This window comes from Stegastes partitus, unplaced genomic scaffold, assembly GCF_000690725.1.
Source record: "Stegastes partitus isolate 25-593 unplaced genomic scaffold, Stegastes_partitus-1.0.2 Scaffold210, whole genome shotgun sequence".
Classification (NCBI taxonomy): Eukaryota; Metazoa; Chordata; class Actinopteri; family Pomacentridae; genus Stegastes; species Stegastes partitus.
Window position 1 is genome coordinate 300,218 of NW_007577941.1, and position 10,778 is coordinate 310,995.

Consider the following 10,778-nt stretch of genomic DNA (forward strand, 5'->3'; position numbering starts at 1 on the left):
ATGCACCTTTTAAAACCTGCTTTCCATCACTAAAATATTACTTGACGTCCGATTTCATTCTTTTCTGAACGTACTCGTACCGAAATACATCTATTTTTAGGACAAAACTGCCTCTATCTTTACTTTTCTGGTTATTTATCCCTCTGAACCTTACGTTTTTGTTGTTTCTGTTACCTTTTTACTCACAGTAGGCTCATTTTTCACTGAAATATAAAGTCCTGCACCTCAGAGGAAACTGCACAACTACAGAGAGAGAAATATATATATATATATATGTATAAATCAACATGTACCTACTGTGGTGTTACCAATACTGGGGGAAAAAAGATGACACCACATACAATAGATATTTTTCTATTTACATTTAAAAAATTTCCCCCCACACTTGTCTCCTATTTACTCTGTGTAAACACTGCCTGCAGTTCAGCTGAAAAGTCTGACATTTTGTCACGACTGTTGTCACATGCCTTTACTGACTCACTTAAGGCATGAGAAGCACAGAATTTTAAGGATTTTTTTTTTTGCAGAAACCATGTAAATCAACAGCTTATCCTTGAAGATTTTTTTTAAATAAGACATGTAGAATAAAGAGATTTTTAATGGTTTACAATTTTAAGCTTAGATTTGGGTAATATTATTCTGAAAGAACCACGGGGCACAAATGAGTAGTCAAGGACAGCCAGAAATCAGAATTTAGAAAAAAAAAAAAAAGTTTCTGGCTCAGATAAATGGTGTAATTTTGGTGATGTTTGAAAGATAACATAACTTTCAAACTTGCTGGTGGGTTTTGAGATCCAGTGGGATAAAATACTCAAGGGCAGCTGGTATTTGGGTAACAGAAAAAAAAAAAAAAAGAAGCAATGCCATGAGTCAGCTACACACAGTCATTTAACCCGCTGTGTGTATAAAAACATTCATCGCGCCAAAATAATGAATTAATTCCTGCTCTGCAAATATGAAAAAATATTCTGGAGCCCCACAAGTCGTAGCAGAAACTACAAATAGCACTGCTGTGGACTTCAATCCAGTAAATCGCTGTTCCTCCAACGAGGCCGATATTTCAGCTGAAGGCATTTCACAGATTGTACAAAATCGCCTGCAACACTCAGTGCTCATTTGACTATTCGTACCTTAAGTAGTTTCACACAAACGGACCGCGATGTGAGGTGTGACAGATGGGACGGAGAACTGCATTAAAGTGGAATTTATTGGCCAGAACAGGGAGCACTAGGATGCTAATGAAGATTGCTGGCTTAAGAGGAGGCAACATTGGGGGACCCATTATCTGGAAGGGAAGTGAGACGGAACAACCTTTTCTGCAAATGGTGTCAGTGACATCTATCTATCTATCTATCTATCTATCTATCTATCTATCTATCTATCTATCTATCTATCTATCTATCTATCTATCTATCTATCTATCTATCTATCNATCTATCTATCTATCTATCTATCTATCTATCTATCTATCTATCTATCTATCTATCTATCTATCTATCTATCTATCTATCTATCTATCTATCCTAACATGCCGCTTTGGGAAAATCAAAATCAAAACTGATAAATAATGATAATGACAATGTCCTACAATTACACTGGCCCAGATAAACGTGTGTGATTGTGACTGATAACACTGCACACTCTGGAGACGCACACATGAATCCACATATGGTGCTCTAAATTGCACCATGAATCTCAATTAAGCTACACAGCTGGGTTGTTTTTTGTTTTGTTTTTTTTTAGTCATGCAGCACACCATGTCGGACTTTTTTGAACCTCTCCGGGCCTAGTGTTGGTAAAGCCTTAATAATCTATACTTTTCCAGGGACAGAGGAGCAGCAAACGGTCAGCGAGGCGGATTCTGTCCCAGCGGAGGCTATCTGTGCTGTGATAGCGCAAAGAGGGAGGAGGAGAGGGAGGGGAAGGAACATTTGAAGATTCTTGCTTTTATGTTGACGCTCTCGTGAGAGTAGCTGCGATATCACGAACACACAAAGTACAGACATCTCTAGGATTTCCTTTCAAACGTTCTACAAACTGACAAGCTTATTAAGGGGGGACAGGAAAGACATGGAGGATGTGTCTCCTCTGATCAATAATGTCAGTGGCTGTCATATAGGGCCCAGAAGCAAAAACTAATGCATTTTTAGGCTTTTAATGTGAAAGGCAGCATCTAACAGAGCTTACTTATATCCAGCTGGGATTATACAGTTGAAACCAGAAGTTTACATACACTGTATAAGAAGACCTTCTTTTTTTTTTCTCACTATCTGACATTAAAGCAGACTAAATGTTTCCTGTTTTAGGTCAGTTAGGATTACCAGAATTATTTATATCTGCTAAATGCCAGAATAATGAGAGAGAGAATTTTTTTTACTACTTTCTTCAATGTCAGACGTTTCCATACATTTCCTTAGTATTTGGTAGCATTGCCTTCAAACTGTATGACTTGGGTCAAACGTTTTGGGTTTCCTTCCACAAGCTTCTCAAAATAGTTTGACAGATATCCGACCCATTCCTCCTGACAGAACTGGTGGAACTGAGTCAGGTTTGTAAGCCGCCTTGCTCCACAAATTTTCCACAGGATTGAGATCAGGGCTTTGTGATGGCCACTCCAAAACATTGACCTTGTTGTCCTGAAGCCTCTTTGTTGCTAATTTGGCGGTATGATTAAAGTCATTGTCCATTTGAAGACCCATTTGCACCCAAGCTTGAACTTCCTGGCTGATGTCTTGAGATGTTACTTCAATATTTCCTCATAATCTTCTTTCCTCATGATACCATCTATTTAGTGAAGTGCACCAGTCCCTCCTGCAGCTAAACACCCCCATACATGATGCTGCCACCCCCGTGCTTCACAGTTAGGATGGTGTTCTCAGGTTTGCAAGCTTCCCCCTTTTTCCTACAAATGTAACGATGGTCATTAAGGCCAAACAGTTCAGTTTTAGTTTCATCAGACCACAGGACATGTCTTCAGAAATGAATCTGTTCATCTCTATGTGCATTTGCAAACTGTAATCTGACTTCTTTATGTTGCTTCTGGAGTAATGTCTTCCTCCTCTCTGAGTAGCCTTCCAGCCCACGTCGGAACAGGACTCGTCTCACTGTGGATAATTCAGCAGCATCTTCACAAGGTCTTTCGCTTTTGTTCTGGGGTTGATAGGCACATTTCACACCAAAACATTTTCCTCTCTGGGACACAGAACCTGTCTGCTTCCTGAGCATTCAGATTGCTCATATTTAAAGGTGATCATGACAATAAATCTGTTAGATAATAATAAATGTCCACTTTATTTGTGTTGTTTAGATCATATTAGAAGTCCATCAGGCTGATACGGCGTTAAACCAATACTTTATACCTGGAGGTTGAGCATATATCCCTCTGGATTCCCTGCATGTGGCCAGAGCTGGTGGCCTCAGTCGCCGTTGTTAATGCGCACAAAGCAAACAGACTGATGATGATCACGCTGCTTTGAAGATCATCATGTGCTTGTCCATGCTTTGTTGCCTTGTGCATACATTTCCTGTGAATCAGAGGGCTGTGATGAAGGTTTGATTGGCCTCTGTCTGGCAGCTCCTTCTCGTCCTGATGATCACAAATGACTCACATGCACACACACACACACAACTGGACACTGAAACACACACACACACACACACAAATGACCGACAGATGAAACCACATTCATTTGGCACAATACGCCTGATACTTGTTTATTCAGCGTGGTAGTTAATTTTTTGTTCTCTATTTCTTTAATGTTTGCATTGTATGTGATCTATGCAAAGCTTATTTTCATCTTCTTTTAATGACAGCAATTCTTTGAAAGCTTAAATGAGCCCTGTCTCCTGTTATGCTCCCACACAACTAAACTACAATGCCGATTACGTTGTTTGTTCATGACATATCACAAACGCGTCTCTAAACAACATATGTTTGCAGTGTATTTTATGGCTTTCTTACTGTTTCTCCTCTTCAGCCAATAAATCATGAGTGATGTGTGCGCCTCTAAGAGCCAATGCTTTACAGTGAATCAGAAGAGCCAACTCCCTTCGAGTGAGAGCCGACTCCCGACCTTTTTTTCCGCTGCTCAGTGGCTCAGCTCAGCTCACGGCAGAACTTTGTTTTGACTGGCAGCATGGCGGCCTTGTGTCCAATCACATGTGAGGATTTAGTGCCACAGCTGATGCTATAATGTAGATGTGATGCTAAATAATAAGCAAAATAAAATTCTAAAAACATTGTTCCACACAGCACAAGTCCTGCGTTCGACTTATTATGCAACCTCCTAGGTAATTCAGGGAACTTGTTGCCACCACTTAATTAAATGCATGGTTGCAAAATGAAAAAAACTGAAAAGAAAATCATAATAATCAATTTAGATACCCCCTTTTAAGTTGCAAACATTTTTGCGATGAGTTGTGCTGATGTGATAATGTTATACCAACTTAATATTGTGTAATTTGAACTAAGCTTTCTGCATTACCTGATTTAAAAGAAAACTCAAGTTGTTCTTTAATTAAATAAATTGACTTGATAACCTATTTTTCTCCACCTTGAGTTCAAGATTTGAAGTTCTTGTAAACCTGTGTTTATCCCACCAATTATTAAGTGATTGGTATTTTCAACTGCAATTGATTATCCAGGAAAGAATAAGCATATTCCTCTAACTCAGTCCAATTTGTTGGTTGAACATAATTCTGTTAGAAGTTGAAACAACTCAAAAAGACTGATATGAACTGTTGTGTTCCTTTGTTTGAGCCTAAACATTTCTTTTTAAATGTGGCTCCTTGTGCCACAGTCTTTCTTGTTATTTCCTGTTTTATTTTGACGTTGCCTGCCCTTGTGTGTCTGTTGTTGTTTTACTTCCTTCCTTAGTTTCTGTTTCCCCTCTTTTAACTTGCCCTGATTGGTTTCACCTTTGGCTCATGACTCACCTGTGTCATCTCCCCCTGATTAGATGATTAGTTCTTTGTGTATAAATAGTCTTGAGCCAGTTTGTCCTGTTTGCCCAACTCATGTCCACCTCTTAGATTCTCCTCGTCTGTGTCTGGTTTGTGTTTTTGGATTTCGATTTTCTCTGGATCGCTTCCTTTGGATCATCACTTCCACTTTTAGTTTGGATTTGTTTCCTGGACTTCCAGCCAGCCTTTGCTCACCGCCATCGCCTGCCATGCTGTGTTTGCTCACCACCTTCGTAAGTAACTTTTGTTTTCTTAAAGTTTCTTTTGCATCTACACTTGAGTTCTCATTTGACTGCTCCATGACACTGGAAATGTTCTTTGTCATACTGTTTGGGTTGTCCCAAACTCAGCAAAGCAGCTGCAGATCCGTCAGACTCAGGATTTCTCCACATCTTGAGTGATTTAAATGGAGTCTGTTACAGTTTGTCTGTCGCTCTGATACGTTTCTCAAATCAGAATTGAAACCCTCAAAACTACTTGTTCGTCCTCTACATCATCTAATCACTTGTGACAGACAGACACCATTAAAACTCTTTGGAACAAATTGCAAATTCTTTGGAGCAGTCAGGCAAATGATCTTGTACAACGTGGGCCGTTCCCTACATTATCAGTTGCTTATGTCAGTATTGATTAAAATATTATTGATTTTTATGTCTCTGCCACCAAAACATGTAGTTCAATGCATGCTTCATTTCATGCAAGATGATTGATCAGCTGTCATAATCGATTAAGTGTATTTTCTATACATTTCTTTTAATGTTTTTAGTACAAAGACAAGACTGTTTTCCAGAGCTGTCGACCTCAAAGAGAGGGAAAAAGCAAAATAAATGTAAAGACAGGAAACACCCCTTGGGCAGAACTGTACATATCGGCCTTGTCTGGTGAATTACGATGTCTTTATTCATCTCTTGACGTTCCTGTCTGTCGGGCATGTTCTCATCCACATCGCAATGGATATCTTCCCTTCAAAAGCAGCCTGGAAAGAATCTTTTGGAATTTGTTATCCAGAGTCTGCAGGCTGTGATGTATTTTTTTTCACCTCCTTTTGTGTCATGCAGGGCTGTAAAACTGTCCTGTTGTTTCTTTTTCTGTTTCACAATGACATTGTCTGTCAACAACTTACAGTCCAAACAGAAAAGGTGCGAACGTGTCCAGTCTCTTGCGATCGATCTCCCGCATTGTGTAACTTTGCACTGTTGAAATGTAATAAGGAAAAAGAGCAGCCCTGGGCCGTTTTCAGTCACTGCCATCGAAACCTGAGCCATAGTGTACTTTAGAACATACTTTGAGTGGATTGTTGACAACATGACACAGCAGTCTGACCATATTTGTTGTAAACGCTGACACGAGGACTTACATGTTCAAGGCACATGTTCATTACCGTTAATATTAAAAGCAAAATTCCGCATACAGAAGCTTTTTCCTCATCAAAATAATCCCTCCCTACCTTATAATGGCTTAGATTGTTGCAGCTGGAGCACACCAGCTCACCTATGACTCTCCTCAATCATTGCAAATGGTTCCTTAGGTGTATCACGAATGAAATCCTGAAAATCAAAATCTGTGTTTTTGTCGTCGGTGCACAAAGTGAAACATCTGATTTTCACTGTAGGAGGTCTTTAACTTTTGAACAATGATAAAGGTTTTGAGAAAGCTATGGGCGTTTTTAGGCCATCCATTTGTGCGAATTCTTGTGAGAAATGCACTTACCGTTTCATAAAAAAGATTTTCAAGGATGAATCAAGAGAAGCACCAAAGAGAAACTGTGACTGCATAGTGTGAGCTAGAGGCTTGAAGGTGAAGGTTGTTCTTCTGTTAAAAGAAATGAAATGCATTCTGATAATTCCAATGTTGGCTCATTTAAAGTATTGTGTGTCCTTGGCTGGCTTGATAATGTATGCAACATGTGCATATACACTGAAGAGGAAGCCAGTTTGTTTAGATGTGGAAGGTGTGCGAACAGAAAATCTGAGGCTGAGACGTTAGCTGAGCTGTGAGCAGTTGCAGAGACTAAATGAGCTTCTGGATAGTCGGTGTATCCCTCCGAATAGTAGGTTCAGTGTCTCATTTTGTGTTTCTAATATTGTGTGTGGGAAACAAGAAAGATGCATCATGTAGGAGTTTGGAGTTGTTTAAGCCAAGACACTAGAGACAAATCATTTTTGAGTCTATTTTGAGATTTTCGGCTATTTCGCCACAACAGCAACTGAAAATCAGAAAGAAAACATCCAAAACGAACATTTGTGTGTTTGTCTAATTACACATCATCTTTTTGCATCACTAGATGTAAATTATGATACATATCTTTGAATGCAGTTGACTGAAAACCTTTTTTTTTCTTCTGGCTTTAGGACAAATTTCCCATTCAGTCACATTTACATATATCAGATGGTCCAGGTTTATTCCAATCTATAGTCTGAAGATAGAGGGGCTTGTTCATATATCATTCATAGCCTGATTGATTGTACATTTTATTCCTAAAAACATGGTGTAAATTGATGTTTTTATGGCTGTTGACAGCATTTTCTGGTTTCTGATGAGCTACCCAAAGACTTATCGCTCTACATTAACAAATAAAGACAGAATTTTGAACCTGGCTTCATCAGATGCTCAGATTTCTGGTCTGTAAATGTATGCAGATTGGCTTACATTTCATTCGACGACGTCTCATTAGTATATTGAACATAACATTTTAGAATGCTTGTGATAAAAATAGAATCCTCTTCATGTAGGTAATCAGCTGGAGAAGTTTATTGATGATATTTATTCATTTAAACTTTTACACTATTAATCTATCGCGTCTTTCCTTATTAGCACCTAAAGCTTATAAATTACTAAAATACTTTTTCAATTACAGTAGTGACTCGACAATCCGACACTGAATGTAAAACCTTCTTTTATGTCGGATAGCAAGGTTGTCGGATTGTTAAGACGTAGGTCAAGATACAAGGAGGGCTTGATGCTTGGAGGCTCATTTGTTGTTTATTGTTCATAGTTGTTATAATAACTAGTAGGACTGGTCCCAATAGAACTTTCTTGTCTCTGGATATTCAGGCCCAATTAATGATGAATATGAGAATATTCGGCGAGGTCGGGGGGACACTTCCACCCCGGGGGACCGCTCTGACGGGGTGACCAGAACGCACAGGCAGTACTTGGCTGCTGATGCCAGTTTAAGATAGCGGTCACACTTCTGTTTCCACTATTGGTGGCAGCATTATTTACTGCCGTAAACACTGAGCATGCTCACTGCGTGTGACGTCGTCGTGTCCTCTTCTGCGCATGCAGGACACTTTTGGGTATGAAGTTCACACAGGAAATTACATACAAGTCGCATTTAATTGGAAATGTGAACAAACTCGCAAAAAAAAATCACATTGAATTGAGCAATAAGTCCTGCAGTCTGAACGTAGCCAATCTGTCGGATTGTTAAATCAGATAAGATGCCGTTATCCTTATTTGTGACATAAAATGTCACGTCAGAGTCGGAATCAAAGGCTTTCAGTGTGTTAAGGCTATTTTTAATGGGTTCTGTTCGTTTTTTCCTAAAAACCTGTCGGATAGCAAAGTTTTCAGATTGTTAAAGGTCATATTATTGAGTCACGACTGTATTAACATGCACAACAATAATGAAGGCAGTATGAGTAGATTACTGACAGATTAGTTCCTGCTTGTTGCACATTATTTTTATTTTCCAACACTAGCGAGCAGCATCAGTTTCCTCTTTACATCCTCTGTACAATCACACCTGCTTTTATTTTGATACTATTCCCACCGATCACCCGCCCACACACACACACACACACACCACTCTCTCCACTGATCAGAGTCAACATGCTCGAGCTAATGGGACAGCTCACTCCTCTTGATTCCGCTCACTCAGCACGTTGCCACCTGCCTTATTAAATAATCAATAATCTAATGAACACTGCAGGCTGCATTCAGAAACTGCTGAAACAATGTAGTCATGTACGAGCAGATGCAAAAAGATTTATTGCGATTGGCCGGCTGCCAGCAGCACCCTCGCCATAGCGCACGATAGCACTCTTTACTTGATTATGGCTCCTTAGGGAGTCATTCACTGGTTCATTTTCTCTTCAGTTATCTCACTTTTAATTCAGTTTTTAGAACGATTAAATCAAATTTCGGGCCCTCTGGGTTTAAACCGATCAAAACCTTTTGTGCAGAATGTTGAAACGTAACCGAGAAGCGCGTAACTTGGATTCCTTCCGTGTAGAGCGTGCGATTCATTTGAAGCTGGGCTCTTACCTCCGCTGTGATTTAGATGATATTGAGCCTTCCTGGTCTGACAAAAGAGAACATGTTGCTAAGTGCTGCAGCCCAAGAGTACATTTTAAGTGAGAAGTGGGCTGTGTGGAGTGGAGTTGGCGTGGACCAACTGTGGCTATTAAAAACCCAAGGCAGGGCTAGACAATGGTGCTAAATACAAACTGCTGCACAGTTTGCCAGCAATCAAATATTTCCAAGTAACTGTTGTGCATTTCAAAATGAGATATCCATGCTGTTTAGGTATCTGAACCGTAGCTCAATAAATCAATAGCGCACACACAGATCAGATTTCTGGGTTTTTGTCGAACAATCCTGATCCACTTATTCAATTTTCGTGGGTTTCTAGATTGGCAAAACTGCCATCTATCTAAATGTGATCTCACAATTTAGCTGTTATGTGCTTCCAACCAGACAGCACTGATATGCAAATTCAACATTTCCTTGAGCCATTTGAATCTCTCAAAAACAGCCACAGCACAAGTGGAAAGTAACAGGCAATCAGCTGTCCAATAAAGGTTACCACTGCAGGCATTTCAGCTATGCACAATTTGTTAAAGTCCCTAATGAAAATGCTACACCGCCACACAGAAATGTTTCCTGCATCTTGTGGGTACTCTCAGCTCTAATGTGGCCACAGATACATGAAATGGAGATGAAACTATCTAAACCGAAAGGAAAACGCGCCAAAGCCAGAGGTGGGATAAACATTTAGATTTTTATCTCAAACAAGGATCTAGTGACGTTAATGCAGCTTGCATAATAAGCCTCTACAGATGTGTTCCTTCCACAAAATACCATAGCAACAAGCTAGAAAAAAGAAAAAAAAAGAAATGTTGCAGTTTTCCAGTGATGCTCATCTTGGGAAAAGACCTGAAAAGTCATGCTTTCAGCGTCTTAAAAATGACGGGGTGTTTAGGGCCACGCAGTTGGCTTCTCGTGTGCAAGTGTACCGCGAGCATCTCCTGAATTTGAATGCGTTTGAACAATGGAATGCAAAACAAAGGCTGTGTTCCCCCTCCGAGACTTGTTGTGGTGGTAACATATGAGCTGTAATGCAGGCTCTTGTTCCAGCAGCTGAGGTTGGGTCAACATGGTTTCCAAGGCAGCCCTAAATCCTTGTTAGCGAACACACCCAGGAGGATTTTTCTCTATGAAACCCTGAGCGTGGCACAAGAAAGCCACTGAATCACATGGACGAGCTGTTTGCGCCCTCGCTCTGACCATCAGGCGGGGTAATCAACCACGTTCTCCCCCTCGCGCAATACACCTCATTCATATTGTAATATTTCTTCAAGGGAATTCAAACCAGAAGCTCACACGTCGGCTGTCTATAATGCGGGTGATGATAAAACAGCGCCGACGTGCACATGATCAGACATCAAAGCGGTGCCTGCAAACATCCTCCGGGCTGATTGAGGTGGAGGGCAGAAGGAACGACGGTACGCGTGCTGTTCCTTAGCCGAGGACCGAACACTTGTGCCGCAGATGACACGATCGTAGTTTTAGAATGACTCCCGTGCTGAGAG